The sequence below is a fragment of the Amblyomma maculatum genome, chromosome 10, assembly GCF_055883805.1.
Source record: "Amblyomma maculatum isolate TAMU_Amacu chromosome 10, ASM5588380v1, whole genome shotgun sequence".
Taxonomy (NCBI): Eukaryota; Metazoa; Arthropoda; class Arachnida; order Ixodida; family Ixodidae; genus Amblyomma; species Amblyomma maculatum.
The window spans coordinates 80459701-80473534 of NC_139353.1; the positions used below are offsets into that span (position 1 = coordinate 80459701).

At 47.1% G+C, this 13834-nt stretch overlaps 1 long non-coding RNA gene across 1 annotated transcript in view; it reads left to right on the top strand.

Annotated features, from left to right (window-relative positions):
- LOC146176852 (uncharacterized) overlaps positions 1–13834 on the top strand; it is a 134559-nt gene that overhangs the window by 994 nt on the left and 119731 nt on the right. The gene's annotated exons all lie outside the window — the stretch shown is intronic.

Below are 13834 nucleotides of genomic sequence, written 5' to 3' on the forward strand. Positions count from 1 at the left end.
GAGTTCTTTCTATGCAATCGGCCAGCGTTTTCAGGTCATTGTCAGATCGCTGTTCAGTGAAATTGATGGTGTTTACCGATCCAAAAATGGCGTCTTCGTCGTCTTCTTTCGGCGGAACATCAACGGGGCTCGTCACCGGGAGGCGGCATGAGAGTGCTTGCGACCGGACGTGTAGACAACTGTGATGTGGAATTTTTGAAGACGTAGTCGTCATCGGGCAAGGCAACCGGAGGGACCCTGCAAAGTTGCCATCAAGCAGAGTGCGCTGTTCGCTTACTACCTTGAGTGTTCGGCCGCGTAAGTATGGAGGGAACTTTGAAGTACCCCAAATGATCACGAGGCACTCTTTCTCGGCAGTCGAGTAACTCACTTCGGCTTTCGACAGCCCGGCTGGCATACGCTTTAACTCTTTCTCGTCCTTCAGTTCTCTGAACTAGAACTGCGCCCAGGCCAACGCTGATTTCGTCTGTGTGTACTTCTTTTTCGCCGTATTTGTCAAAGTGTCCGAGGAGAGGAGGGCAGGGCGAGGTAATTGGCGCTTAAGCTCCTTGAATGCTCCCGCCGGCAGCGCTTCCCATTTTAAAGGCACATCACCGTTCGTAATTTGCGTCAACGGTCCGACGATGAACAAAACGTTCCTGACAAATTGGCGGCTGTAAGCGCATAGCCCAAGTCATCTGCGCACAGCTTTCTTGTCGGAAGGCTGTAGAATCTAGACAACAATGCAAACACGGGGACCAGCTGGTTGACCATACTGGGAAATTCTGCGCTATTATAGACTGGGACAAGTGAAAGAAACTAGGCGATTGTAGCAGTTTTCTACAGGTCTGGGCGAACGCTATCTTTGCTCATGATATGGCCCAGGAAAAACTGTTCTACGTACGCGAGGTGGCACTATTGTGATTTTATTGTCATTCCTGATGCCTTGGTGGTATTACGCACTCTCCGTCGCCTTTTCAGGTTGTCTTCAAAGTTTGACCAGAAGACAACGACATCATTGAAGTATGCCAACAAATCTGATACTTTAAGCCACTCAGAATAGTGTCCGCTACCCGTCGAAATGTGGCTGGTTCGGAGCACAAGCAAAATGGCATCACCTTGAACTCAAATAGGCCGTCCGGTGTGACGAATGCACTCCTTTCGCGATCTCTCTCGTCGACCTCAATTCGCCAATAGCTGCTCTGCAGGTTTATTAATAAGAATTACCTAACATTACAGAGCCGGTCCAGTCGTTCATCGATGTGAAGGAGAGGGTACACATCCTTCTTTGTTATGCAGTTTAGGCGGCGGTAATCTACGCAGGAATGAAGTGTCCGCTTTCTTCACGAAACGACTGGTGCTGCTCAGGAGCTGTTCGATGGCTGGATCACATCATCACAAAGCATTTCCTCAACATGACTGCATATGACCTGGCATTCTTGGGGCGATACACCGTACGAGCTTTGACGTAGCGGTCGAGCGTGTTCTGTGATGAGGCGATACTTTTTCATCGAAGTCTGTCAAACCTTTGGTGCAAAACAAAAGCGTCTTCGCTGTACCTTTGAAGTAGATGGCCACTCAGGTATTGCCGGTCTTGGGGTAGTGCTTTCTTAGTGTCGAACGTGGGCTGCTTAGGTAGGGTCTTTGGCTTGGCAGGGAAGGGCGAATACATCTCGGCTCTCCGCCATATGATTAAGGAAAGCGATGGTCGTGCCCATGTTAAGACGCCGATATTCTTTGGTGAAGTTCGTCACCAACACCTAAGTCTGTCCTCGGACATGGGTGACACCTTTTGCTATGCCGACCACTCTATCCAAAAGCACCTCAGTGCTTCTTTCGACGACGCCGTCGGCGATATAGATGTCTGCCTTACCCACATAGTTGACGACACTTGATTGGGTGGCACTGTCAAGCCTTCGTCGAGGACGTTTAGAGCGATCTGATACGTCGACGTCGTCGTAGAAGGTATGGCGTTGTCCGTCTAGAGCTTAATGTGCCATCAGCGAAGGTTGATTATTGCCCAATGTTCGTACAGAACATTTATGCCCAAAATCACGCGCGGCGGAACTGCTGTAGGTACACAAAGCTGGTGGGATACGTCCGTTCATTCACTGTTACTTTTGCGGTGCATCTCCCTGACGGCGCAAAAGGTTGCCCAAGCGGTGCTGATGAGCGGGCCATCCTAAGCGGTCCAAATTTCCTGCGATGGGAAGCAATCGATTCACTCATGACTGAATAGTTAGCGCCGGTGTCATCTAGGGCAGTGACGTGGCTGCCGTCGACAGCAACGTCAAGGTCGCTAGTTCCCGTCTTCGTATTGCACATTGGCTTTGGTGGTCGATCTCTGATTCGCCTTGTGCTGGAGTCGCGGCAGGGGAAAACTGTCGTCGCTTCGCTGGGCAGCGATGTCAACTTAGAGCCTATTCGTGATATCGTCGATGTTATCGTCGTGTGGAGCGGCGATTTAATGGCTGCGTCGTCATCCCTCGTCGTCGGCGGCGGTAGGTGTTCGTGTTTTCGCTGTGAATCAACCTCAACTCCAAAGGTTGCTCTATTTAGTTTCAACTGCGCGGGCTAGGGACCTTCTTTCTACGTACCTCTGGCCGGAGACGCAAAGGGGGCAATAAAAGGCGAGGGCGAGCGTGAAAGACGACTTGGCGACGCGTGCTCTCACCCCCGCAGGAAGTCGTCAATTTCTTGTGGTCGCTCGCCGAGACGGGATCTTGGGGTGTTGATGGCCAAAACCACGCAAGCCGATATATCTGTACGGGCAGTGATGGAGAATGTATCCAGCCTTACAATAATGGAAACAGAGTGATCGGTTGTTATATGTCCTCCAGGCGTCGCATTTTCTGGGGCTTGAAGATTGTTCCAAGCTTGGTGAGCGTGCCAAGGAGCGGCGTTCCAAAGAAGCTTGTTCGCGTCGACTGGGCTTAGGGGGTCTCGTCGTGGCGCAGGACGCTTTATGCGGCAGTGCAGTTCATCCTAGTGGGTTCTTGCGTCAGAGCCGTCGGCGCTAAAGGAGCTGTTGCTTGAGGGGCGCCCATTGCCTGACGGACTTCTTCACAGACGACATCCGCGAGCATAACCACCTGAGCTTGTTGGGATGAGAGCAACAACCGGCGAAGCTCTTCTCGCACGATCTCCCGTATGAGGTCCTGAATGATCTCTCCACTCGCAGATGCGCTGGTGTAGAAGCTTACGTAGACCGGTTGGAGCGGTCGATCGTAGTGGCACATTCGGATTTCCATCGTATTCTCGGTGACCCACGCCTGAGTTTGAAATTCTGCTACGGTATTGGCGGATTTCTGACAAGCCCTGGCATTAAAAAGTTCGCTTTCTCACCTTCGGTCATGTTTGGATCGGCGTGGCGAAAAAGGCGCTTCCTCTCCTGAATGTAAGCCGGGACAGCCTTGTTAGGCAGTTGGTCTTGATTGATAGAGGGCCTGTGCTCATTCCTTTCGGATGACACTTCCAAAGGCAGTCACAAACTTTATTGAAAATCTCCCAATCCTTAAAAGCTGTCTCATAATTTTCGAACCACATTCGGGCAGATCCTTCAGAGCAAAGTAGACATGCCTAAACTTCGTTTTGTTATTCCAGGCTTTGAAAGTTTCTATGCGTTCGAACACGTCGATCCAGTCTTCAGCATCCTCGAACAGTTGTCATTGGAAGCAGGGGGGCTCACGAAGTTGGACGAAAGCCAAGGGGGCTTTCTGCTCGGCGGGTGCCATCTTCGAGGTAACGTACAGTGTCGGGATTCAGCACATCCACCAGTAGGGGTGAAAACGCCGTTAAACAGCAAAATAGGACACAGCCGTGAAATACTCAAATTATTTCTTTATTGGGAATCTTGCGCCCGCAAATGAACTTCAATACTCGGTGGTGGCGGTAGCACCAAATCTGTTCGTCAATAGCCTATTTAAGAATGCTGGTTTCACGCATCAGTGCTCGATATAAAGGCTGCCAATAAAGATCGAGATAACATCACGAATGGTTACTAGCACAACCTAGAACATTGCAGAAATGCAAGCGAGTGGCCGGAATCTTCGAGAAACACCTCATAGCAACCCGCTTGACAAGCAAACTAATAAAGCTGCGTCTCACGAAAACGAGCACGGTCAAACAAAAACACAGAACTGATACGCGTGCCAGAATCAGAGCGATAAAGCCGCATTCCGGCAGCTCTCGAAAAAAGAATGCAGAATTGAATGGTTTGCGGTAATTAGCTCTAATATTTATGGTCAGCCCCGACTGTCGCAATGCTGAACATTCTCGTGACCACAAAATGCCGCAGGATATGGGGTCGACGATGGTAAATTCTTTTTAGATAGTGAAGACATTCATGTTGAAAGTAAGTTTTTGACGTCATTTCGTGAACTAAAGAACCGGGCAGTGTATTGCCGGTAATTCCCAGAGATGCGCCTTCTTTTTAAAAAGTATCTAATATGAAATTGGGAAGCACATAAGTTCTTTGAGAAGATGTAGTTCAGGAGGACACCATTTGAACAGATTATTTTGCCAGCTTTTTCATTGCTTTTGTTGCCACGTTGAGCTGGAGCTCGCGGAATGTATACAAATAATTGCATTAAGAGGTAGTTTTGTTACCCAACTGAAGAGATAACCACCTTTCCAGCTTCTTTTCAGGTTCCTTTTAGCACAGTGGCCACGCCTTGTGACTTATATGAAAAGTGCGGAGCCGCCTCTGGACCACAGTGAGACTATCCGCGAATAAGGAGCGGCAAAAAAAACAGATTCCAAAACCATCGGTTTGTCTTGCCTCAGGTGCCATTCTAACACAGGCTTGCTTTTCATTCATTTAAATCTGGGATAACGGGGAGATATTGTCACCTGAAAAACGAATGACCTGTTGAAATTATTATTAGGATGACACATCTGTTAAAAGGAAGAGCGGTGCTCTTAGTAATTTTCTTGCTCGTTTTGGACATATCAACATCTTGGGTGACTGGAAGATCAGGTAGCCTTTTATACGGGTACATGATGCAAGAAGAATTCAGAAAATCTATTTGAAAGTACTGGTGGATAAATCGACGTGCACTTGCAATGCCACATAGGCAGCTTCTAGTGAATGGACGAATTCGGAGGAAAGCTGGTTGGTTTAGGGGTATAACGCCCCAAAGCAACTCAGTTTACGGGAGACGCCGGGAAGGAGAGCGTCGATTTTGATACCGGGTCTCTTTAGGGTTCGCTAATGGTGCTATTATTTGGAGCATACTCGTCATTTTCTTGAAATATATTTTAACCGTTGAATATTTGTCTTGTGCCAGTGTGCTTCGTTTTAGACCGCCGATTTTGCAAATGCCTTGTGCTATTGTCTACTGCAGGCGCAATTATATGGTCAGTGCGATCTCTACGCTAGTTTGGAAAAAAAAATTGCAATGCGTACCATGGTAATGGATTATGGTCGCATCGAACAAAATAGGACTAGACGCAATTGTATGAGATACACCATTCATTAAGTAGTAAAACGACTGTATGTCATTTCGATTGCTGCAAACATTTGTCCATTCATCGCTCTTTTAAATAATTTCCTCTCCACCTGTCAGAATCCCTTCAACGCAAAGCATGCCTTCAACTCCTGAATGGTGAAAAATTAGGTGAAAAGCAATGTCGACGTGAAGAATGAAAGCTGTCAGGGTGCTCTCAGTATGACAGTACTAATGAAGGTAGAAAATATTTTGATGACATACTCAACCATTACATTTTTTTTTGTCCAGGCTCGTCCATTTCTAGATAACATCGATCTCCGCTTGCAGGCTGCTCTTCAGCCACCTTATCCTGACATCATGCATGCCACGAAACAATATATTGCTCTACAGTTTTGCAAGGCCATACGCTCGATTATTGGGACTGTAACATCCTGTATGCTGCTCACCATCCGCATCATATGCTTACCTCATCAAATTTGTAGAGTGATAGGCCTAATAAACGTACGTTCTTCGATCTTCAAATCCTCCAAGCCGGCTACTAGTTTTCCATTATCTGCTCTGTGGAAACGTCGCCTGTCATCGAAAATCAAAATGAGTACACCGAGAGGCAGATTCATATATGTCGGGTGGCAGTCGAGGGCAGTTTCGATATGCATAAGAGGTTACTGTGTCATCAGCAGACAACAAATATCATTTTGATTTGGCAAGTGGAGTAGTAAATTCTCAATTCGCGAAGGCTGTTCGAAAAATTATATGAAAGGTTCTGCGGTTCCAAAACAATTTCAATACTATTTCATACAGAAAGCTACACAGGGATACTAAGCAGAGAATTTAAGGCAGTCCACTCCAATCACATCTGCGTGTGCGCCGTAACAAAGACAAAAGATAACGCTTAGCCGCGCTAAACAGCCAGCTACTTCCGCGCTTGGTCGTCACGCTTCGCTAAGATCATGATCATCTTCATCGTCCAACATGCGAGTCCATTATGATCGTGATGATCCTGGCCTAGTTAGGCTACGTCACTGCAGTTTCTCCTGGCGCAATACTCATTACATAAGCCGCGGTGCGTGCCCTCACTATAAAAATACAACTATGAACGCACATTGAAAAATACAACGTTGTCCAAATTGCTTAACCGGCGCAGTCTAACATAAGGAGTAACAAAGCTCAATTAGGCCAACCCCTACCATTCGTTACGCATATTGTTGCCTTGCTGAGCTAAGCCAGTGCAAATGTTTTTTGCATCAAATCAGCTGTAACAAGAGATATTTCTACAGTAACATCAAAATTTCGTGATGTTGGAATAGGATGGTACGAAACAGCTACAAAGTCTACAAGGGAGCACAGAATTACAGCAAAGTATTACAGAATATCATAAATCGCTGACGACATTAGAATGCCAGAATATTTCATAGTAAATTGGACCTCGTTCTTTCATTTATTTTGAATTCAAGGTTACAAAACGCGGGTGCGTTTACCCTGAGGCTAGCCTGACGGGCTATTTGCGGCCAATGCGTAAGACTGAACCCACCTACTGTTGGCAGTAGACAGATTCCTAAACTTTTTTATATAAGTTGTTCAGAAAAGTTTTTTCCGATGAATAAAAGATTGGAATCGCTTTCACATTCAACAGTCCATGATCTGTCTCTATCTTCTAACGCTTATAAAACCTGGAACTAAACATTTACAGCACACCTTATCGTTTAACGTTATGCGAGAGGCACCCGATGCGCATTGCATGCAAAATGCAAACTGCCTAGACTGTTGTAATGCAATGTCAGGCAGCTGCCTACGATCCTGTCGCTATCATGCCTCCACGGGTCGACGACAAACGAACGTACGCGTTCGTTGCACGTCAAGCAGCTGCCTGTGGTCCAATTGACCCGACACCGGTGGTTAGTCACATCAGTCCGTATGACGTATCGGCTCAAGCTGTGGTGCCTGTTACACGCCCTCGCAAGTCGGACGTGTGGCGTACGTGGGACCGCAGGCTAATCTGCTACCACTGCGGGGAGGCCGGCCACCTTTACCGTGCATGCCCGTATCGCCGAGTGGAACTTCGCGGCTTCGCACCCGATGCGCCCTGTCCACGGAACGGCGAACGGCCGCTCGAAATAGAAGCTCATCTGTCGGCCCGTCAAAGGCCTGGGAGATACAGGCGCTATGACTCAGGATCGTCATCTCCGCTGCGGTACCGTTCCCCAAGCCCTCGCAGAGACCCCAGCAATACTGAGCGGCGTTCTCAAAGTCCACACCGGGAAAACTAATTCCAGCGGTCTCCGGAGGCAGGGCCGCTGCTGTCGGAAAAATTGAGGATCCTCCGCCGCCGATACACCGATACGCTGATTTCTCACAGGGGCAGGGTAGCGACAGCATCAGACGGGCTACTTCTGATTTGTGCGTGACACTTGACGGAGCTAACACGATCGCGTTACTTGACACCGGTGCAGACTATTCAGTGATGAGCCACGCCCTCGCCCAGGAATTGAGCAAAGTTGTGACGCCATGGTTGGGCCCTAGCATTCGCACGGCTGGAGATCACCTCATTAGCCCGGCCGGAAGGTGCACAGCCCGAATTGGCATCCGCGGTTTCGTCTACGTTGGGGAATTCGTTGTCTTGCGCGAATGTTCGAGAGATTTGATTCTGGGGCTCGACTTTCTGCAGGCAAACGGTGCTGTCATCGACCTACACAAGGCACGAGTCACATTCTCGAGCAAACGGGCAGTGGCACGCTTAGACACCCGTGATCCCTGTAGCCATGCTCTCCGTATTGTGGAGGATGATGTCACGGTGCCACTACGGTGCAGTGTCGTAATGTGCGTGCCGAATGACCTATTTCATGACTTTGAGGCCATGGCGGAGGTCATATCCCGCTGCTGCTTGAGAGTGGTCTTATTGTTGCCCGAGGCCTCGTCCACCTACGGGATGGCTGCACTACTGTTCTGCTCACCAACTTTTCGAACGAATTTCAGCACGTCGTCAAAGGCACGGTAATCTCCTTCCTCCAAGACATCGCGGAGTGTCCACATTTGTGCACCGTGGAAGAAGCCCTTCAAGACGACACTGGACCTCGTCACGTTCTGCCACCTGTCGAAATAAACACCGAGTTATCGCCGGCTTAGAAGGATCTTCTTTCGGCTGTCTTGGCAGATTTTGCAGACTGCTTCGCAACGTCTTCCAAGGTGGGCCGAACTCCAGTCGCCAAGCACCGTATAATAACAGACGCGACCACGCGCCCCGTATGCCAACGCCCATACCGCGTTTCTCCCACGGAACGAGCAGCGATTCAGAGACAGGTCACCGAAATGCTTTCCGACGATGTCATTCAGCCGTCTACAAGCCCGTGGGCTTCGCCGGTGATTCTCGTCAGAAAGAAGGACAATACTCTGCGGTTCTGTGTCGATTGCAGAAAACTTAATCTCGTCACTAAAAACGACGTTTAACCACTTGCCCGCATAGACGACGCACTCGATCGACTGCGAGATGCCCGTTACCTATCGTCACTAGACCTAAAAAGTGGGTACTGGCAAATAGAAGTGGATGAGAGAGACCGGGAGAAGACGGCTTTCGTGACACCAGATGGCTTGTATGAGTTTAGGTGCTAACGTTCGGCCTATGTTCGGCACCGGCCACGTTCCAACGCATGATGGACACCGTTCTGTCCGGTTTGAAGTGGCAGTCGTGTTTGGTTTACCTGGACGATGTCGTCATATTTTCGATCACCTTCGACCAACACCTAGAAAGGATACGCCTTCTGTTAAAAGCTCCCCGAGACGCCAATCTGACAATCAAACCGGAGAAATGTCACTTCGGCTTTGAGGAACTTCGATTCCTTGGTCACGTGGTCAGCGCAAAAGGTGTTCGCCCGGACCCTGAAAAGACAGCTGCCGTTTCTGGTTTTCCGCACCCTACTGACAAGAAGCGGTTAGACGATTCTTAGGTTTGTGCTCCTATTACAGACGCTTTGTACAAGACTTTTCGCACATCGCAGAACCGCTAACCACACTGACACGAGATGACACGCCGCTCCTGTGGGGAAGTGAACAAGAGGCCGCTTCCCTTGAGCTTCGCAGCCGCCTACAGAATCCTCCGATACTAGGCCATTTTGACGAAAACGCCGCAACTGACGTTCACACTGATGCCAGCAACGTTGGGGTTGGTGCAGTACTAATTCAGTGGCAAGACGGTGCAGAACGGGGCATCGCTTACGCGAGCCGAACACTTACCCGCTCCGAAACCAACTATTCAACTACTGAGAAAGAATGCCTGGTGGTAATATGGGCCCTCACCAAGTTCCGACCATACCTCTACGGCCGACCTTTCCGCGTTATAATCGACCACCATTCATTATTCTGGCTCGCCAGCTTCAGAGACCCCTCAGGACGATTGGCTAGATGGAACCTTAGATTACAAGAGTATGACGTAACAGTCGTATACAAATCAGGACGGAAGTATCAGGATGCTGACTGTCTGTCGCGCTCGCCCATCGCCATATGTTCAGAAGAAAAGGCCGATGATTTTCCCTTTCTGGGGGCTATTAGTACAACCCAAATGGCGCAGCTGCAGAGAATGGACCCAGAGTTAGCGTCACTCGTCGACTATCTGCAGGGCGTCGGCGCCCGTATTCTCCGTGTTTTTCATCGTGGGCTTCAAACGTTCACTCTGCGTGGTAACGTGCTCTACAAGCAAAATTTCGCTAACAGTGAAGAGACGTTTCTCCTTGTTGTGCCCTCCGAGTTGCGCCGAGATATATTGAGTGCCTGTCATGATGAACCCACCACCGGTCACCTGGGGGTGAGCCGTACACTTGCACGAATTCGTGAAAAGTATTATTGGCCCAGGTTACTCCCATCGGTGCGGGCTTATGTACGCTCATGTCGTGACTGCCAACGTCGCAAGTCTCCGCCATTGAAGCCCGCTGGATTTCTTCAGTCTATTGCTCCGCCGAAGACCCCTTTCCATCAAGTGGGCATGGACCTTCTTGGTCTATTTCCGAAGTCCTCGTCTGGCAACCGTTGGGTAGTCGAGTTCCTTGGACGGCCAGAAGATCAAATCAATCAATATTGTTCCATAAACCCTGACTGCTGATTGGAGGGTCAAATTCTAAAGTTAAAGCTCAGCTACTTTGGTCATCTGATGAGAAGAGAGGAGTCGCTGGAGAAAGATTTGATGTTGGGAAAGGTTGAGGGTGACCGGAGAAGGGGTAGGCAGCGAACGCGATGGGTAGATGGCATCCTCGAGGCGCTGCAGATGAAGTTATGTGATGTTAGGAAGATAGTGAGAGACCGGAACGCGGGGCGTGATATGGTCCATAGGGTCACGAAGAGTCGGATACGACTGAATAACTGAACTGAACTGAGGGAAAGATGCCAGTATCACATCGATTTGCCATGGCTACTATACGACACGCAGGTTGGAGGACGAAAAAAGCCAAAGCATTCAGTAAGCAGTGATCTCCTTGTGGGCGAAAAGCTTATTGTAATGTGCAAAGCGGCTTGACCCCAAGAATATCCTGCATTTGTGTAATCCTGTTTCCCCATGAATATTTTTAATATAAACCTACTGCACAATTTGGGACATCTTCAATTTTATTGATGAGATAATTTTAACTGGGGTACCACTAGCTGGGCACATATTGTAATTGAGGTCTTAATAGAGACTGGCAAGCCGCCATTTTCAGCATTGAGGCGCGGCACAAAGATTTCGGATAACGAGGCTAAACATGTTTGAAGCTTTCTTTGCGGTGGTTTTGATATGCTGATTCAATGAGAGTTCTTCCGAAAGGTGTACGCAGAAATGTATGAATCGGTGAATGTTCGGAGTACATTTTTATCACTGCGTTCCTTGTGTTAGTTATACGCTTTCTTTTGCTAAATTTAACTTGGTAACGATTGTCTGTGCTTATATTTAATTACAATGTGCTCTATAAAGTTAATAGTCTAGGTCTTGTTGAAGTGAATTCATCCCATCATCTGCACTAACTGCAAGTATATTATACAGGCATTAGATTATATTCTATCAGTAGAAGAAAATATTGGTTGCGATTCTTTGATTAATATTAAAAATAATAGTGGCCCAATTATAAAACCCTGCGGCACACCCCAAGTTACTTCCGTACGGTACGAGGCATTGCCCTCTTTTGTTAGGAAAATATTCTATTCCAAAATAACTTGGTCTGTATTGAGGGAAGATAACTTGTGCAGCATAATTCGTGCGAGACAGCATCAAATTCTATACAAGAATATATGAATCTTGCATTAGTCCGTAATCTGTTGTCAGATGCACTGGCAAGGACATGAAAAAGCTCAATTTATAGGGTGGTATATGAGACATCAGCGCCAAAGCCGTGTTTTTTCTGAAAAACTAATAACTATCTTGAAGAACATACAACACTAAGGAAACCGCCTATATTGGCTACCTTATATCTAGGGCCATTTTTGTGAATTGGCACGACCATCGTATTCTTCTACTCTTCGGGAACAATTACAGTTCCATGCGACGTAATATAGTATGTACAGGTACTAAGATACAATATCCGAGCAGGCTCTGAATACTTTCGGGGATACCTGATCTGGACCAGCTGGTTCGATATCATCTATTGTACGTAAGCACATTCTGGTACCCTGAACTGTAATTACTAGAGGGCATTAAATTTTGCCCATAGTCAATAAGATGAGGTAGCGTATCATATCGCTTTTGTTTTGAGAGAAGTGTCTTAAATTAGTAGCTGAAACAGCTTTTTCAGTATTCTGTATTAAGTGAACTCCTTTTGCGAAATGATGCAGGCACTGGTTTTTTATCGTTTTATACTTTGCCTTTGGCCTAAATGGAATAGTTCAGTATTAAGTCAACTCATTTTAGCGAATTGATTAGAGCACAGGTTGTTTATCGATTTATTCTTTGTCATTGGCCTAACTTGAATAGTCCTATTTGCCATTGTTCAGTTAGCGTAGTTAGCGTAAGGGTGCTACGTGTTAATGATTTCCACTTCAAATATCAAATGCATTATATTGAAACTTCTCTAAGCACAATGAGTGAAAGGTTATTTATTTTCATTCTCATGCCATCTATACTCTACACTTGTTCTGATTCAGGGGACGGCCAGATTGCAGCCGTTATTTCAACACCTCCTTTCAGCATTTAGCAATTCCTCTCTTCTTTCATTTTCCTATAGCCACAAGCTGCTTTTAGAACTCGGTTTTGTTCAATCATAATCATGAAGAAAACTCTGTGGCCTGGATAGGGGCCATAGAATTGCCCCAGCAACGGGAATAGTTTTGATTTAGATTTTCAATAAATCTAAGCTGATTTCTATCGAAGGTGCTGGCTATTTGATAATTATGATATCAATGTACACTGTTCCGATACGTGCTAAAAAGAGATAATTGTTAAGTTATTTTTCCCCTCTTCAGTGTTTGTCCTAAGCTAAAATGCAAATGAGATCAGAAAGTGTACGGATATCTAATTGCTGGAAGTTGTAAGCTCCCTTCACAGGAACACTAACTGCACAAAGGGATCAAAATAGGCCCACTGATATTTGAAAGTTGTACAGTCCGTGAATCTCAAAACACATAAAGCGATGTGTCATGCAAATCACAGCAGACACTGTCAAAAACATTACAAGTATTGCCTGCAAACTTGAAAGAATGTGTGTAACTTAACGCGCGAGAGAACGACTGCACACGCAATCAATGGGATACGACAAGAATTGCCTAACCAAGGCATTAGGTGCAAAAACCCACTGTTTTTAATGCTGATAGATGGCTTAGAAGGCATAAAGTAGGAGAAAAGGGCAACATATAGCCATGCCTACATATTTTTCTCGCGTCATATTAACTCTTAACCGATAGACGATCACTGTGGGTAATTGATTCCTTTCAGCTTCCTCATCCTGATTCAGTAATAGATTGCCGCACTAATAGGTATCTTAAGCATTCTAAAACAGACTGCTTGTCGCGGGCTGCTGTTGACGCGGCTCTGAAGGAAGACGACGGCGACATCTTCTTGGGACCGGTAAGCGCCATCAGTTTTACAGTGCAAGATCGCAAAGACCCTCTGTTAAGAGACCGGATGGACTACCTAGAAGCCAAGACGGCTTCTGCTCCTACAGTCTTCAGGTGTCAATTGTTATCTTTCACGTTGCAGAACGACGTCCTTGTGAAGAAACTTCTTGCAACCAAGCGGATCTAATACCCCTTTGTGGTGCCTGAAGAACTACGATAGGAAATTTTGCATCCCCACCCCCGTCCCGAATAAACCATTTCACCAAATTGGGATGGATATGCTCCATCTCATACAGACTTCATTTGCGGGTAGCAAGTGGGTCATCCTCACAAGCTACGCCGAAGCAAAAGCACCGCCAAATGATACCGCGACAGGAGTCGCAAATTTTGTCGTCAAGCGC